Raw genomic sequence first — 19,608 nt, 5'->3', positions numbered from 1 at the left:
AAAAATAGGTTTAAATTCAAATATTCTATTCAAAAAGTATCAAGATACATATTATAATTTTAATTTCTTTTGGCATAAATTATGGATATGTTAGTAAAGGAAACAAGGAGAATCCATGACAAACTCTTACACAACTAATGACTAACATCTTATAGCATTTATTCCACCATCATATTCTATATTAACTTAATGAAATAAGAATTCACATTGATTTGTCAAGAAATAATCAAATGAGTTTTTTTATACAATTTTCATGATATCAATATGTATATATTTTTTTGCTCAGATATCTAACAAAGGCCGGACATGCTGGACAAAATGGTTCATAGTTCCAATTTGTTAATATTGCTAAATTAGAGGTCTAATGATAAAAATTTCCTGCAGCAGAATGAATTTTAAGCACTAGAACAATGGCAGTTACACCATCTGCTCTAGATAGAAATTTGCAGTCTTGATAGTAACAAAGAACAAATAGGCAATAGAGATACACCAAGCTGATGAGAGGGTAAATGCAATAAGGGAAGAAGTATTTCTTAGATAAATTGCTTTTTTCACTGAATACCACATTCTGTGCTAAACAATCCTTCATTCAGCTATAAGCAGATGTTTATCAAAGAGAATTCATAGTCTTTATCATGAAGACTGTTTTATATTATGAGAGAATCTAAACAGTCATACTTTTCCATCTTCAAAGTTCTAAATGAAATTAAAGTACATAAGCAGAAAAAGACAAGCAAAAATAATTACATGGGAAAACAAAATAGCATATTGCCCTTAGGGAAAATGCTGAGAACAGACATTGTGTTGACAGATTCTCATGTACTCACATGGACCTTTAAGACAAGCCCCTAGACTTTATTATTTTAGGAAATTAAGTTTTAAAAATCTATTTAAAAGGCTATCTTCCCACATCTCATTACCAGTGTAATATGTGTGTCTGTGGCTGGGGAGGGAGATGGAGATGTTCAACTGGCATTTTATTCTGCATGAAAATAAGGGGAAAATAATAAAACCCTGTATTACTATAACACATTCATTTGCAAGGGTAGTAGGTCATCTGAACAGTCTCTTGCCATATTTCTAAGGAAGTAGGTATTTATTTTCATTTCAAAAAGAGATCAATGTCTGAAACCTCAAGACAAGGAAGTTTACCTAAGGTACACGGCCCATCTTCTACTTCCATTTCATACCACCCACATACTGGATGCTCACATATCTCTTATCCTTAGTTCAATAATGTCAATAAAGGTGACAGTTGAAACAACAACAATTTAAAAATATACTGTATAAAAAAGGCTTTCTAATGTATCCTTGCCAATAATCAGGAAAAATGTGTCAGTTTTTAAAAATTGGTTTTATATGCAGTCAACAAGGATTTATTAAATTTGATGTGTATTTTTCACTGACATATTTCATCCCAATTGTCTGAAAATAGTAATACAATGAGCTGCAAGTTGTATACATTCTTTTACAGTGTTGGTTTAATTATCAGAACATAGCTATGACCTATGAGCCTAATGTCCTTTTTGGCAGAGGGCCCTAAAAACATTTCCTAGGAAGGCAAGTTTACCATCTATAATGTCAACACAAAAAATGTGAGGTCTTCCTCCAAAGTAATTATTTTCAGTTAAATAACTTATCATGAATTTCTCTCTCACAAACGAATCTTTCTGGATTTTATTTTATTTAAGTATCATTTTTTAAATTAGGCTCCACGTCCAATGTGGGGCTTGAACCCACGACCCCAAGATGAAGAGTTGCACGTTCTACTGACTAAGCCAGCTAAGGCGCTCCTCTTTTCTGGATTTTAAGTGAGTTTTCAGTCTATATTTTATTTACCACATAAAACAGTGCCACATTTTATATGGTTCTTGAACCATGGTGTTCAATTTTTTAGAACTTTCTTTGAGTTCTGGTTATAAGAATTAATGACTGATTTCAGAAATAACTTACATGAATTTATCCATCAGTAATTGTTTATTAAACTTCTACTTTTTGTAAGGCACTGGGCTAGGTGAGCAAAGAATTTGCTTTCAAAGAATTTACAATTTACCTAATAAGATAACATTAATGAACACAAAAAAATGGAAACTGGTCACTGCCAAACTGTGGTAGAGGGAGAGATTTGTGGGGACCTAAGTATTCAAAGGTATTATGAAGGAAAGAAGGGACTAGGAATAGATCTTGAAAATAGATCTAAGTTATTAGAAATAATGGAAAAGGAATTCTATCAGCACTAATTTAAACAAACTGTTACACACAGGGCATGAAGAGGCTGGGAAGGCTAGTTTGTCAGAAAGCTAGTAGAAATGTGGAGAAATAAAATACACTGGAGCCAATATCTTCAAGATAATTATAATCTCACTTTAATCACATCAGAGGGAAAAAAATGACTTATCTCTCCTGTCCTACTAACACTTAAAGAGCAATTTTCCAGGGTATTAAAATGAATTTATCTTGTAATATAATCACCATGGCAATCTTAGATCATTCCAGTAGTGTCAACCTTATTTTATGAACAAGGAAACTGAGTCCAAGAGGGGTTAAATGTAAATTGCTAGGAGTTATTCAGCTAATAATAATGGTGATGATAATGTAATAACAATAACATTTTTGAGTTCCTACTATTAACTTAATATGGACATAGTCAGCTTTAGTAGTAGCAGGTACTGAGCTGCTTGATTTGTCTCTCCACCCCCTCACTTTTCTTAGGGCCACAGGACCCAGTAAATATGTACCCCCCAGCATGCAGGAGTAGCCCACAGAATGACTCTCCCAGCTTTGTGGAGGGATTTGCTTTTGCACTGCTCGATGCCCAGTTGGTCAAGGAGAAGCCCAATGGGTCACTTGCCAGTGCTGTAAATAATAGAGCTAGGGCTGGGAGCCCATGCTCTGTGCAGAAGAACCAGCTTGGAAGAGGGGATGGATACGAGACCTAAAACATCTAGCTAGGGATCCGTTCTTTCACTCAGTATGGCTACTACATACATGGGTTAGCTTTAGGGGAAGGAAATGTGAGTTTAGAATCAGACAGATGTGGGTTCAGAATCCCAACTCTGTCACTCATGAGCTATGGAACCTTAGAAATTCACTTAAACCCTCTTGACCTGTGTTTCCTTATATGTTAAATAGGCTCAATAATAACTTGTTTATTGACAGCTGACTGTTGTAAGAATTAGAAGAGATAACTTGCGGAGTCCAGTCTAGGCCCTGACAGTAGTAGATGTTTAATAAGTAAGTCATTGTTAAAACCAAACATCTCCTACCTCGTCAATGACAATTCCCTTTCTCTTTCAAATTACCATTTGTGGGGAACTTGGTTATAAATTTGTGGAATTTTTTAAGTTAATAATTCTACTTTTTTTTTCTACTTGTCTTATAATTTCCCCTTACAGAAGCCAACTTGCTTTGTACCTAATTATGTTGGGCTTACATATTGAATATGACTATTTAAAATTGCTTAAACTTTCCTGACACGAATTTGTAGATCATTATTCTTGAATTATGTGATGAAGATACATCTTTCCTGTGTGTCTAGAAGAAACTCACATTTTCCCAAATGTACAAAACAGAAAACTTTCCATTTGATGTGTGTCCTATTTTTTCCTTGGTTATGACTAAAAATCTGCACATCGAGCAGCCACTGTCAAATAATCATTGCTTCTTTCTTCTTGGTTTGCTTCATAAAGTCATTGATCAAAGACTATGAACCATGCACTTTTGTAAATGTATAGTGTTCCTATCAAAACAAGCCTTTCTCTATAGCTCTTCTAGTTTTGTCCCAGTTTTGGTATGCTGCCTTACCAAACAATGCCCATTTGGGTGCTCAGCCATTCTGGAATTCTAAGAATAGTTTGGCTTCAAGCACATAGAAGGGAGTTAATTATAACTCTTGGTATGTGAATCACCATTCTCATCTCACCAGGCATGGCTGCATTGATATAATTAATTAATTGGTTAATTAAAATTAAGACAACACATCTTATATGCACTGTGAATAAGCAGCTTTAGAAGTAGTTCTTTTCCCAAATAGTTGTACAAATGTACACTTCCACCAGTAATGCATAAGAAATCTAGGTGATTTACATTTCTTCAAATACTTGGCTCTTTCAAACTTTTTGAATCTTATCGATATGATTGCCATAAAATGTTCCATTTCTTTCTTGCCTGACCTCCCTAGATGAAGAAGTTCCATTACCAAAGCTGGGGTTTAGAACTTTTCCTAGGCACTTGAAACAGAATGGAACCAAATACCAGAACTTTCTCAGCAAAATGAGAACTACGGGTGATATTCTAGATCTTTCTCAGCTAAAGGTTTTAGAAAATGAGGAGAAAGAAAACAATTCAAAAGAATAGTACTCAATTTAAAAGTAGGAAAACAAGTGTACTCCAAAAATTAAAGTGCATATATAATCTTATCTGTGATGTATAAAAGAACATATTTTCCTGCCTAAAATTCTAGAACAATGGCAAATTGAAGGGGAAAATATGAGTTAGCCCTTGTTTCTGCTTTTCCAGTGATGGAAGCCTATTTGCCAAGTGTTGGTTAATCAGTTAAAATATAGACACTCTCTTAAATGTGCAGACTACTTGATAGACATAAATACAAAAAGAGGAAAAATATCATGTGACAAACTGGTTATTAATTATGGATTTTAATAGTTTACATTTCCTTTGGGAGAACATCCATTTATGAAGTTGTGGTCCATTTAATTCAATATTCAGAAAAACACATGTTCAGTATTCCAGTTTTGAAAAGCAGTTGTTTTTCCCAGTGATTATTTTATATGTAGTTATGATTGCAACAGCCTGAATCCTAAATTATAATGTCACTTTCAATATACATACTCATCAAAACGCAATGTGGTAGTAGAGACAAGCCAACCTACAAGAAATTTAGTCAAGGTTTTTATTTGATTAATGGCCGTCATTCTATCCCTATCTTTGGTGATGTGCCACTATTCTAATTACGTCTAACCACGTCCCGTTAAAATCATGTACTTGCCTAACATGAATTGTAACCATATTATTCAATGCCTTTTGCTTTTACGGATGACTGAAATTTGAGAGAAGCATGTCTAACAAATAAGTTATTTAATATAAAGACATAAACACCAAAAGACCCCAGCTTTTCTTAGGCACAAGATAGATAATATTTTAATACTGTTCCTAAAGGGAGGGCAAACGCCTACTACTTAAATGCTTGTATCAATTTTTTAGATATACCATGTATTAGAGAAACATTTCTGCTGAAAAATTAATTACTGACCTTGTAAAATCTTGATGTGATAAGTCATGACTAATTGATGCAGACTAGTTGACTAAAATAGCTTTTGGAATTCAACAGGTATTCAAATATAGCTTCATTTTTTGATATTGAGGGTAAGCACTCTTAAAGGAGCAGATCTGTAAGTTTCACTTTCAGATTGGCACTATGATCTAATGATATGGTACTCGATCTATGGTCATTACAGACTCTCAAGATAACTATATATGTGTCAGAAAAACAAAATGTCTCTCTTTGGCTTGCTTTTACTATATCCTTCTAAAAAAATTAACAGTGTCTAAACTTGTGGTGAGCACTGAGTAATGTCCAGAATTGCTGAATCATTATGTAAGACACCTGCATGTCAATTACACTTCCGTTTTTTAAAAAAGTAACAAAAAATGAAGTAAGAAAAAAAATTAATTGATCAACCAGCAAGTATTTGTGGAGCTCCTAGAATGTCAAAGGGACTTATGTGACTGCCTGGATAGGGTATAAAAAGACAAATAGGCTGCATAATGAGATGGAAGACATAATGATGACAGTTATGTATACAATTCATCCCAATTTATAAGTTCACTTCCTGAAGGCTCTCCCTCTGAAATGAAGGCTTCATTGATTTCTCTCCTCTTCATACCTGTATAATCCTTATTGCTTAGAGCACGCTATTTTGCTCTTTGTAACCTTCTGCTTTTTCTTTTTTTGCTTTATGTTAATCTCATCTTGCCAAGAAGATCAAGAGCAAGCTGAGAGGTCAGAGATCCTGGCCAATAGTTATCTGCAACTCCCAAAATTCCAGGCATAGTGCTGATCCCATAATAGTTATTCCTAATTATTTTGGTGAATTAATCTGATATTCAAAGTGATATTATCCAGATACCTTAGTCCACTCGTTCTTTATTATAACCTCCAAAGACACAAAGAGAAGTAGAAAAGATGTAATGTAGTGTATCACCATCAACTATAGGTTCTAGACTCTTCTATTAGTCAAATGCTTACAGAAAATGGTGTGAAAACTTCTGAATAATTTAGAGTAATAAACAGCATCCTTTTCCCGGGACAGTGGTATTTTGATATGATAACTGTTGCGTTTTGCTTTTCAAAAACTAGGTTACATTATTTTTCATTCTAATGCAAACTTAATGCACTACCTATTAATATGAAGAGTCAAACATAATGATCTTGGACTTATGTAATCTTCCAAAAAACTAAACTGAGAACTTTATGTTCTCTGGGGCATGATATCATAAAGTATAATGAAGGCAGGGTTGCTGGAGCTGTCTTCTGCCAATTCTTACTATCCAAATTGCCACTGACCTTCCCCTGAAAGCTTTAGAGAATCTAACATCCTTTCGTCTTCCTCTAATTCAGTGACTATCTATCATTTCTCACAGCTCTAACTCTGCCATAGGGAATCTCAATCAGTTAATTGTGGGAGGGAAACAAATTATTTTGAAGTGACAGAAATCAATGTTGGATAACACTAAACTAAAGAAAGTTATCTGGGAACCTGTCATGGATTATAATGTAGGGTCATAGAAACTTGAAACAAATCATTATTTATTCCTTCTATTTCATTTGCTTTGGTGTCTTCCTTGGAAATCTAACATAAAAATCAATTTCCAAAGCTTATGAATATTAAGAAGTGATAAGCTTCATTCAACTTTTTCTAAAAGGTTGTCTTGATGGGATGGGACATTGAATAGATGATCAGATTTTTAAACTTGTGACTTGGAAAAACTTAAACCACATCAGAGTCCCAAACACTGGAAAGCTACCCTAGCATGACATGCCTCTGTAGCCACCTGGTGGTAGGGGAGGCTTGTTACAGGTGTAATAATTGGAGAGCAGGATACCAAAGCATCTGAGCTGAGACAAAGATGAGAGATCGAGCCCATGTATCTGAATACCTACAGGAGTTTCTCTTTGGAAGAGCAGCTATAAATATGATCAAAACCCCTTAATTAGCATCTTCCTCTTACGATATTCTCCATGTTGCTCTCACCTTATCCCATTACCAAATATAACCCAATAATGTAACAGGCCCCATCAGCTCTGCCTCACTCAATGCTCATTGGTTTCCAAGCTTTTTGTGAACCCCTCCCCCTCAGCACACATTCTCGAACTGCCTTTCTTCTGGCCCTCTCTTATATCCTAAATTCAACTGTCTTCAGTGTTGAGCTCACAGGCCACTTCTAATACCTCATCACGACCCAAGCTAATCTTAATCTTTACCCTTTCTTCATTTGTTTGTCCTCCTTGACTTTACTGCATTTTTCCCCCCTGAGCTATCTTTTCAATGATAAATTCTCAAGTAAGCATCCCCCCCATAGAATCACTCTCTAAAAATGTACTTTTTAGCTCAGATTTTATTTTAACAATTTAGAGAAGACACTGCAACATAAGTTTTCTTAGGATACTAGAGCTACTTGGTCATCTTTTTCCCTTTTAGAATCAGAGGTTACTGTCAGCCAATAACATCAAGATCTGTTTGTAAACTGAAAATCTGGCTTACCCTTTAAAGGCAGGAGGAGTGCCAAAACTCATCACAATGCATATAAATGAAGGAAAGCACCAAGGAGCAAACAATGGAAGGAAGGTGTGTGCTGCACTTAAATGTTAGCACATCAAGTACCAAAATCAATTGTAAATATAATTTAAAAAATAAAGTGTAATAAAGACTAATTCATTTGTATTTTTACATCCAGGGGAAGATGATGTGTTTTGTTAAAATGAAGTTGCAGAGATAAGTATATATCCAATTATAGGAAGCTTTCTCTGCAGAAATCTAAAGATACAAAAATAATAAATAATAATGGAAATGAGTCATTTATTCACTCTGTGTCCAATATTTATTGAACACACTTATTGAGCACTCTCATATTATCAATAAACATTCCTTCAACTATGAAAATACAACTTTTGAAATGGGGCACAAATGAATGAATTTTAATAGGCTTATAACTAATACTCTTTTGTGACATACACATATACATAAGAAATATCTGTTTACGTCCTTAGTGATATAAATGATAGGAAATAGTAGATAGAGAAGAAAAAAACTCAGAAACTTTGAAGTATGTGCTGAGTATTTCAGCCCTAAACTCAGCCTCCTGATTCTAAGCACTTAAACTAAGGTCATTTTTTAGTCAAACATTGTTTTCTGAAGAGAAACTGTCAACTTTATCAGACAGGTGCATGCTGCTAAATAATTGGAAGAATGAATATCTACCATCTTATTTGCCCTTATTTAAAAATAAAAAACATCCCTCAAGAGAAAATTTATGGGTTTTTGACGTTTATTAAGTGACTTCTATAATGCTAGAACTTTAAGTGGGTTGTTTCATGCAATCCCTTTAATATAGTTGTATTATACTGACTTTCATGTTATGGCTGAGGTAAAAAAGGCTGAGAGGCATTAAGTAAGTAGCAATAATACTACTGACAATAACAGCAAGAAAACAACAGCTAATTTCTGCTTAACATCTGCTATGTGCTATATACTGCATATTACCAGATTTACGCGATAGCAGTTTTTCTTAAGCAAGTCCAAATGAGTCAGGGAGCCTTGGTTAACTCCCTTAAGCCCTCTGGGACTCATATGTGAAGTATGGGTAATAATAACCATTTTTATTAAAATGTGAAAAATAAATGGAATAATTTGTATAATTTTCAGCACATTGCCTGGCATTGAGTAGATGTTCAATAAATGATAATTCATATTATAACTAAATGTAACATCATCCTCATTTGATAGGAAACCTGGTCACAGATCCTTTGAATGTCAAAAAAATTTTTTTGAGGTGCCTGGGAGGCTCAGTTGGCTGAGCGTCTGATTCTTGATTTCTGTTCAGGTCATGATCTCAGGGTTGTGTGATGGAGCCCTGTGTCAGGGGCTCTCTAAAAAAAATTAAAATTTCCTATGTGTACATTTGCTATTCTTCCTAACTTCCTTTATTTTTATTTTTTTTCCTAACTTCCTTTAATAAGTTGCCTTTCCTGTCATGGTTAGTCAGTATTTGAGTCACCTAAAATTTTCTGACCAAAATTTTAGCTTTCCCCCTATTGCACAAAAGTAAAAACTCTCCCTCTGCTCTGCCTCCCATTTTTTATTTTTACCCCCCAGGGTTATGACTGAGTCACAGCTACTGGTAGATACATTCTCTATTTTGGAGGAAATCTAAGTAACTAAACGGTAGTAAAATTTCTCCATTTATTAGATTGTTATGAGAATTTTTACAAATTCATGAAGTCCTTTTTAAGTTCCCCGCAAATGTTAATTTACTTCCAACATTCTAATAAAACACAACTCCAAAACAACTGGATGAAGTCCTTTTGGGAGGGATGAGATGAGAAATGGAAGGAGAATTAGAGGAAGACCTTTCTAGAAAGTATTGGGATTGAGTTAATTTTCTGATTGATAGTCTATCTTTCATAATTCTGAACTCTGGTGCTTTGTAACATCCCATCATCTCACTCCACGGTGACTTCCAGAGAAATCATAGACACATGCTCATTTCACCTCAGCATGTATGCCTACTCAGTAGTTCATCAGCAATGTCCGTCAGATGCTGAAGCATTTGTAGAGACCATCTTTTTAATCTTGAATCCTCACTTCTTCACTTCCCTTGTTAGTCTGTGGTGTGCTTTGTAATAATGAATAAACTGTTTGACTACCCTGCCCCGTCTGGCTTTGGGATGTTAATTTCACTTTTCCTCCATGAATTTGCAAACCTAAATTATTTATATAAATGCTTCCATAAAGCTTTCATCTGAGAACAATCTGCTGTCACTTGCAGAGAGTCCTGACCTTTCAAATGCAGTTTTTCCTGCTTTCCTCAATCATTTCTTTTCTCTTTCTCCCTCTAAGCAGACCAGTCTTCTCTTTAAATTCCAAAATGAGGAACTTAATAGGATCCTCCACTTCTCATTCTGCCTGCTCACTTGACACCACAACTCATTAAAATCTGAAACCATTTTTTTTAAGGATTTGTTTATTTATTTTAGGGGGGGGGGAGGAGCAAACAGAAAGAGGGAGGGAGGCAGTCTCAAGCAGACTCCACACTGAGTGTGGACTCAACCCCAGGACCCTGAGACTATGAGTTGAGCTGAAATCAAGAGTCAGATGCTTATAACCCACTGAGCCCCCCAGGTGCCCCAAAATCTGAAACCATTTAAATATGCATATAAGGAATCCCTATTTCCTTGGAGCCTTCCCAGTCCAGAAGGGTTTGTTGTCCTCCTGCCACACTCTTATGTTCTCAGTTTAGAGAACAGTAATGCTGTTGCTTGCCTATTTCTCTTTCACTACTTCCCACTCCTCTCCTCAGAAAAGCCTTGCATCTTCAAGTCTTAGCTCAACTGCAATCTTCTCCACAGAGCCTGTCCCATCACACACATTCAGCTTCTGGCAAATTTATCCATTGGCACTTCATATTCTAGCAGGGTGGTTGGCAAACTGTTTTTGTATGGCCCGTGAGCTAAGAATGGTATTTACATTTTTATATGGTTATAAAAAAAAGGATGAATAATATATCATACTATGTGAAAACTGTATGAAATTTGAACTTCAGTGTTCATGCTTTTATTGGAACAGAGCCACATCCATTCATTTATATGTTGCCTATGGCCAACTTCATGGTACAACAGTAAAGCTGAGTAGTTGCAAGAGATTATATGGGACACAATATCAGAAATATTTACTATGTCCCTTTACAGAAAAAGTTTGTTGACCCCTGTGCTATTACTTTGCTACTCCAAGTGTGATTCATGGACCAACAACATGGTCACCTGGGAGCTTGTTAGAAATGTAAACTCTTTGGCTCCTTTCCAGATCTACTGAATCACAATCTGCAGCTTAACAGGATTCCCAGATGATTCCATCCACAATAAGGTTTGAGAATCATTGCTCTAGCACTCATTGTACTATCTTAAAAAAGTTTGTCAATATTTTAACAGATGAAAAAATGGAAACATGACTAGGATATTAAAATGTATGAGTTATGGCAGATATATGTAATTTAAGACAGATTTGGATCAGTGCAAAAGAGCAAAATGAAATTTAGAGGAATAAAAATAAAATACAGTATGAAATTAAAGCAGAAATAAGAAAGCTTAGTTAGCCAGGAGGAAATATAAACTCCGGATCATATCACGTATCAAGGTATTCATTTAGTAACATCACATTTCAACTATATTCATATATATTCACATATTCAATGTTATTAATACTATAATCTATGAATATATACTCAATTTTTTAGCGTGAAATAGAAGTCCCACTAGCAATAACTCTTATTACTTTATAGGTTATGCAGAACTTATTTGTCATGAATTTGAATTTGCTTATTTGATAATGCGTAGCAGTGATATGATTTAGTTATCTTAAAATGTGAATATGAAGCTCTTGGTGAATGATACAGGGCAAGAGAATCCTATTCAAAACACCTATTGGACTGCTTAACAATTCAAATGTGGTATTAGGCATTTATGTGTCAATTGCTTGTATAGCTAATGTCACATTTGAAGTCATGGCGATGCTTTCACTGCTGTCAGATGATAGCTCACATCAGGCAACTCTATGTTAAGATCTTAGTGACTAAGGCCTCTAATTTTTCACCTGTGAGTTTTTAATACATAATATCTATTTGTTCTTTCAGTTTTTCAGTCTATGAATATTTACTGAATCATATGCTAGACACTCTGCTAGATGCTAAAAATACAATATTCAGCAAAAGTCAATACTGTCTCTGATGTCATGAACTTCACATCTAGTGGAGGAGATTGCAATGTCTAACTAATCACAAACATAAATGTATAATTATAAACTGCAATAAGTGTTATGATGGAAAGCTATACAATGTTGTCTATGACAGTATATAACAGAGGAAGCTTACCTAAAACCGGGTGATAAGGTTGGCCAGAATTCTTCCCTGTTCTCAGAAGAATTATCTTTTGGGCTGTGCTTTAAAGGTTTCATAGGAGTTAACTGGTGCTGTGAGTGTTAGGAAAGGTGTGAAATCCAAGGAAGTAATCACAACAGAAGCTAGAGCATGATGTGTTCAAGGAACCAAAAGTAGACAGTTGTAATTGGAGCATTCATGAGGGAGGTGAGGGGAAATGGTTAAATATGGTATGGAAGAGGTAGATAGGAGCCAGATTAGGTTCTCTCATAAACCATAATAAAGATTTTGGTATTTATTCTAAGAGCACTAAGAATTGGGACAATGGGATTTGGGAATGCAAATGTGTAATTGGGACAATTATTTAAAATGCTGTTCAGACAACAGGCGATGGAAAGCCAAACCAGTATGAGGATGCTAGAAATGGAGTGAAGATATTCAGAAGCTAAAGTTGACAGGAGTTAGTGATGAAATTGATTATGGGTCATAAGGGATAGGAAGATGTTCAAGAATGACCAAAAGTTTCTTGCCTAATCCAACCATCTAAATGACAGGGTCATAGCCAATGATGCTAAGAAACTTGCAACACATTCAGAGTATATTCTCGTATAATCAAAATCCTATGAAGTCAATGGGAATACTCAATGGCATGGCAATCACTTATATATAGATTTCAACTCATAAATATTTTTAATGAACATACCCAAATATGTGTTCTGATTTTCATATTTTATTAGATTCTTTTTATTAGTTTAGTATTAGCTTACTAGTATCTCCAAAGATACAAATAAAGATACTTAGTTTTGAGAAAGTTAAATGAAGAATGGTACCTAGATGTACAAAGAAAGAATATTTCTTTGTACTTGTTAACAAGTTCACATACATCATGTATTATTTGTCTGGATCATATGTTTGATTTTGGTGGGGGAAAAAGAATTTTCAAAGAAGAGCAAAATGTGATAAAAACATGATGCAAATATGCACATATTCATTTCATACAAAATTTTGCATCATTAAAATATCTGTATTTTATTTGAAAGATATGTGCCATTTGTAAAATGATGGCCATATGCACTAAAATTAAGACTAATAAATATTTTAAAAGTGTGAAATAAAAAATCAACATTATTTATGTCATAAACTCCTTGATCATGATAGCCTCTGATACATGTATTAATTTACTTGTAAATACTTAAATTACTCCCATATTTTATATTTCAGGAGATATGAGCGTTTTTGAAATCTATAATTTAAAAGTGCAAACATGTTTTTGAAAGGCATATGTTCAGAAACAGAAAACACACATAGAAAACTATTTTACTACCATAATCTAGTGTGAATGGACATGTAACTCTACTTTGAAACTGCTTGGCTAGTTACTTTTCCAAAATACAGTAACTTTCACTTATTGTGAAAAGTGGAAATATTAGGATGTGGGCATTCTTCTTTTTTAATAATAAATTTATTTTTTATTGGTGTTCAATTTGCCAACATACAGAATAACACCCAGTGCTCATCCCGTCAAGTGCCCCCCTCAGTGCCCATCATCCATTCACCCCCAACCCCCGCCCTTCTCCCCTTCCACCACCCCTAGTTCATTTCCCAGAGTTAGGAGTCTTCATGTTCTGTCTCCCCTTCTGATATTTCCTACCCATTTCTTCTCCCTTCCCTTCTATTCCCTTTCACTATTATTTATATTCCCCAAATGAATGAGACCATATAATGTTTGTCCTTCTCCGATTGACTTATTTCACTCAGCATAATACCCTCCAGTTCCATAGGATGTGGACATTCTAACCTATGTTGCCAGTCTCATTGGATTTTGGTGCAGGCTAGTCAGCAAAAAATGTATATAGTATATAGTTTTTCAGATTATCAATTGGCTCAATTAAATTATTAAAATAAATATTTCTTTAAGTACTTAGTTAAAGACATGTTTTTTAGTACAATTGGTTATTATAAAGGCCAACTTAAATTTTTAGAATATATTTTTAAAACTGTATTTGTTAAATTCAATTTAGTTAACATATAGTGTATTATTACTTTCTGAGGTAGAATTTAGTGATTCATCAGTTGCAAATATCAGTTGCATATATCAGTTCCATATTATGTCAGGTGCCCTCCTTAATGCCCACTACCCAATTAATTACTCCTTATCCTCACCTACCCTCCTCCAGCAACCCTAGTTTGTTTTCTATAGTTAAGAGTTTCTTGTGGTTTGTCTCCCTTTCTGATTTTGTTTTATTTTATTTTTCCTTGTCTTTCCCTATGTTCATATGTTTTGTTTCTTAAATTCCCCATCTGAGTGAAATCATATATTTGTCTTTCTCTGACTTATTGTTTCGCTTAATATAATACTCTCTAGCTCTAGCCATGTCATTGCAAATGGCAAGATTTCATTCTTTTTGATGGATGAGTAATATTCCATTGTATATATGTACCACATTTTAATTTTTGGAATATTAATACTAGTGACAATTGTAAGGAATGTGGAATTATCTTATAAAGGCTTTGGTTTTCCTATGCTTTTAACATCTATATATATTCATTTACCAAAGAGTATGCCTGATTATCTTTTCCCAAGCTACTGTTATTTTATCATTACTAGTTAAATAGTTATTATTGAACTAATTATTGAATATATCATTAAATGTGTATTATGTGCAAGACACAATGTTGCTTCCTGTAGATGATATAAAAGGCATATTCTCTGCAGGAACATACAACATTTTAATACTCAATTCTGTACCCCTTTCATGAGTTTTGATTATGTATTATTTACTTTAATCAGATGAAGAGTTGAAGATTTATAAAATGTATTTAATTATTTTACCAAATCCACGAAATAAAATATTTGAGAATAAAACAAAAACTACAATACAATGCAAAGTGAAATCATGGCATTGTTTATCAATGTAGGTAACATTTGATTTTTGTTATAGTCTATTTATGTTTTCATTAAAGTAATTTGATAACCTAAAGAACTTTATAATAATACTTATATATCAGAGAACACACATTAAAAAAAACTTCTGTTAAGTGAACTTGCATTTATTTGTAGCAACACAAATTCACATGGTTAAAAGTGTAAAAGATAAAATTATTAAATTATCAATAAAGGTTTCAAAAAAGTGACAAGCATAAATCCGGTCATGACATTGTAGAACCAACATATGTACATCATTTATTCATTTACACGAGCCCTTTCTGTGAAGAAACTAAGTGCTAATATGGTTTTACAGAAAAAAGATAATATTTACCTTTAATACTTACTAATATTACAAACCTTATCCAGCTCAGGAGGAGCACAGTTGTCCAACTGATCATTTTTCACAGGAGACATTGAATACATTACCTAAATTATTACCTTAGCTGTGATGTATATATACATACATATATGTATATACATACATATATATAATCACAGTAGCATAGGTGGCATTAAGTAGGGCTTTAGGGAAGGTGTTACTAAGTTTGAATGATACCTGGAGACAAATCAGGTCAACTGACTTTTATTTTTAAAGGTCAGTTGCATCTTATATAGCTTAAAATAGCCACAAACGTCACCAGGGACCCACATATAAAAAACTCAAGGAATATCAGGGTGTGGATGTATATACATTATCAAAAACTCTTAGTACTCTCCTGTGTACAGTGAGAATGAACATACTTAGTAACATTAACAAAATTATTCCCCATAAATAACCAGACTCTAACTTTTTATATTAAATATAGTTAAGTGTGTTGCACATCCATTTTTATGTCACCAGCATGCCCTGATGAGGTCAGCCTTTTGGAGAAGTGAAGTAGGCAGCAAGTTTACATACCTGCGTGATGAGATTTGGGGCATATTTCATATTTGCTCTTCAGGCCAATCAAGGAATTCAATTGTTGGAGTCACATTTTCAATGTTAAAATGTGCCTCTCTCTGGATAGGGTAGGACTTGTTAGATATTGCCACCCTAGGATGAATTTGTGTATCAAATCTTTTCCAATTAATGGCTGGATAAAAACAAGGTGTCAACAGGCATATGTACCAAGGTGGGCCCAGGGCTTGAGGAAGAACAAGGAGCTCTAGTAATATGGAGACAATATGGTAAGGACAGACCAGCGCTGAAAGGGAGACACTAAAGATGAAATCGGCTTACGTCACGTTCTACTAAGGCTGACCTTGGTTTTTACTAGCTTGTACTGTCATTACTTCCTTATGATGCCATTGATATATATGAGGTGGTCTCTGTGTGAGTAGGCACCATCTGTAGCTTGAGAGTGTAAACTTACCTGTGTGCCCACATTAACCTATCTCATCAATGCCGTGAAAACATCTGTGGGAAAACTTGGATCTTCACAAAAGTATAATGAGTGACTTCCCATGTACTCTCAGGACAGCTGCTTGGACTCTTAAAGATTTTATATTTTACACCTTTTGAATTTCATGTTTCTGTTATGGAAAGCTGCCTATAGCATCAAGAATTTTTTTAATATATATTAAACAAAGGAAGTGTAACCTTTGTCATCATCTTAAATGGTGAGTCATCAAATTACAAAACAGGACAATTTGATGTTGACCATTTTGACTATGGTATATTTTAATGTAGCCATTTTGGTGCAACTGTCTTGAGGTACAGGCTCTGTTTTCTTCTTCTATTTTTCGATCAGTAATAATATGTTCAGCAGACATTCCCAGCCATATCCCATCTCTAACCTCTTTTCAATTTCGATAGACTTCCTTTTTCCACTTTATTTTGTACTATTTAATTTTTATGTAATGAATATATATTCATTTCATACTAAAAGAGTGTTAAAATTTCACTGTAAAAGTAAGTTAACCTCTATGATCATTATCAGTTTTTCTTCCAGCACTACCATTCTAAAAACATTCTGTGCGGTTAAATACATGTGTATGACTTTGGGAACAATCAGAAATTTAATTGAGAATTAGTCTGTGTGTAGTCTGGAACTTAAAATAAGGGACCTAATTTTGGCCTACTTTGCCTAACTGGTAATAACATGCTTAGGAAACCTATAGAATGCAGAGTGGTCTATTCCCTAAATCAGTGTTTTTTGACATTTATAACTTGATACCCTTTTTTGAGAAACAAAGTTCTCAGTCTCCCATTCTACTCTTTCTGAGATTTTTAGATCCATCCATCAAGAATATTTTTATGGATTTCACTCTCAAAAATTTGTGATAGGAGAACAATAGCTGGATTTGCCTTTTTTAACTTTTTTGTAAAGATTTTATTTATTTATTTATTTATTTATTTATTTATTTATTTATTTGACACAGAGAGAGGGATAGAGAGAGCACAAGCAGGCAGAAGAAGAGATAGAAGCAGGCTCCCCACTGAGCAGAGAGCCCGATGCCAGGACCCCAAGATCATGACCTGAGCAGAAGGCAGACACTTAACAGACTAAGCCACCCAGACACCCCACAGTAGCTGGATTTTCTATGGCCTAATCTCAGACAGGAGTTTGTTTCTGCAAGAGAAAACTTCAAATTCATATTTTGTCTTCACTAGTCTAATTGTTCTTATTTATGCTACTTTATTTGATATTTATTTAATATAAAGTCAGGGTGGTGATTAAACACTTTGGAAAGGTTGTCTGCTTAACACATTATTTGGTAATAAAATGGGCTAAGGTTTTTTGTTTTTGTTTTTTTTTATTAGGTTCCACTAAAATGTTGTGTATCAATTAAATAATTTTCTTTTCCAGATATGGTAAGTGACTAATGGAAATTTTTTTTTTTTAGTTCAGGAATAGGTCCACATTACCAAAATAATAGGAATCCCCTGACTATAATTGTTGAATATTACAGCAAAATGAGAGTCCTGGAGCATGTTTATAGGTATACTTACAATTATTTTTGAAGGATGGCAATCATTGGCCTATAGATGCTCATGGATATTGGATGATATCCCTGAAAACAAACATTTAGAAAAATGCAATGAGAACTCTATAAGAAAAAAGCAGTTTAGGATAACTATTTACACTATTCATGTATAAAACATAACTGAATAGCAATGAAGCTGATATCTATAAGCACCAGAAGACAGTTTCATTTATATAAAATTAATGTAAAAAATCTCCAAACATCAGTACAGCAGCTTAAAGAGAAAGTAAAATATCAGTAAGCATTGTAAATGAACTGGCAAAATTATGATTTAAATATCAAGTTAAAACATTATTTCACATAAAATCATTACAAACCAGAATTATTAAATTGTTTTTTACCCATAGGTACAAAACGATACTAGAAGGTGGAAAGGGAAATTTGAAAAATCACCATTTCATATCAATTATTTTAAAAGTATCAATTGATATTTATTTTGTGATTTGAAAACAAAATTATTACAAATATTAGCTAGTTACATTTTTGTAGGACAAAGAAATTTGCTGTAAGAACATTAATATTTAACATGTTTTAAACATAAGAAATTTCCTAAAACACATAAAACATGGTCAAAAATTTTAAATACACATATTTTCTTAAAATATAAATCTGTGGGAACCCACTCAGAACCCCAGGGTTGGTATAAAGATTATTTTAAGTTAAAGACATTTTGAGATTCAACATATAGAGAAAAAGAAAGCCTCTTCTGAGCGTCTTTTATTGAATAAAAGCTGCAATTTCTGAGAAGTGAGGCTATCAGAAATCCTCTCTCCGTAGAACTCTATGGCTCTGTAGAAGATGGAAAGACCACTCATACCTATACCTGTAGAGACAAACACTATCACAAACTAATCTCATCTGTTCTCTTAAAAACCCATCTATCTTTTCTAAAGAAACCTATTTGTTTATCCCAGAGAAGTTGTTCCTAACTCCTCCCTTTTCCCCACTAAGTTAGTTATAGAAGTCTTTAAATTTACAATTAAACAAGCCAGCTGCTTTTTTGTTGTTGTTGTTGGCTCCATATGTATATGAAAGAAACTTTTTCTCCTGTTAATCTCTCACTCTTTTTTTTTAAATTTTTTAAAAAATTTATTTATGATAGTCACAGAGAGAGAGAGAGAGAGAGGCAGAGACATAGGCAGAGGGAGAAGCAGGCTCCATGCACCGGGAGCCCGACGTGGGATTCGATCCCGAGTCTCCAGGATCGCACCCTGGGCCAAAGGCAGGTGCTAAACCGCTGCGCCACCCAGGGATCCCTCCTGTTAATCTCTCATTTGTCAGTTTAATTTGCAGTTCTCAGGTATAGAATCCAACAGGGTAGAGGAAAGGTTTTTCCTCCCCTACAAAATTAATTCTTCCTTTCATCCAAGTAAATAAAATCAAGCAATGTAAAGACCATTAAAGTTATAAGAAATATGTAATAAATATTAATTATACTATTTGAAGACATTAAAATATTTTCTTAGCTCACAAATTTATCAATATAAGTTAACATATTTGAGGCATAATATCAAATACTCATGCAATAAATTTTAAAGTCACAA

The 19,608-nt window shown here is 34.0% G+C and overlaps 1 protein-coding gene and 1 non-coding gene across 2 annotated transcripts in view; both read right to left on the bottom strand.

Moving 5' to 3' along the window:
* HTR2C (5-hydroxytryptamine receptor 2C) overlaps nt 1–19,608 on the bottom strand; it is a 302,050-nt gene that overhangs the window by 259,724 nt on the left and 22,718 nt on the right. Inside the window, exon 2 of the mRNA XM_025431462.3 lies at nt 18,030–18,091. The gene's annotated coding sequence lies outside the window, so the exon portion shown is untranslated. The remainder of the gene's footprint in view (nt 1–18,029; nt 18,092–19,608) is intronic.
* On the bottom strand, nt 2,731–2,859 carry LOC112649545 (small nucleolar RNA SNORA35). The gene has a single exon (XR_003129616.1). It is a non-coding gene; the product is annotated as a small nucleolar RNA SNORA35 (small nucleolar RNA).

The sequence above is a fragment of the Canis lupus genome, chromosome X (assembly GCF_003254725.2).
Source record: "Canis lupus dingo isolate Sandy chromosome X, ASM325472v2, whole genome shotgun sequence".
NCBI classification, from domain to species: Eukaryota; Metazoa; Chordata; class Mammalia; order Carnivora; family Canidae; genus Canis; species Canis lupus.
This window is presented reverse-complemented; position numbering and strand designations above follow the sequence as displayed.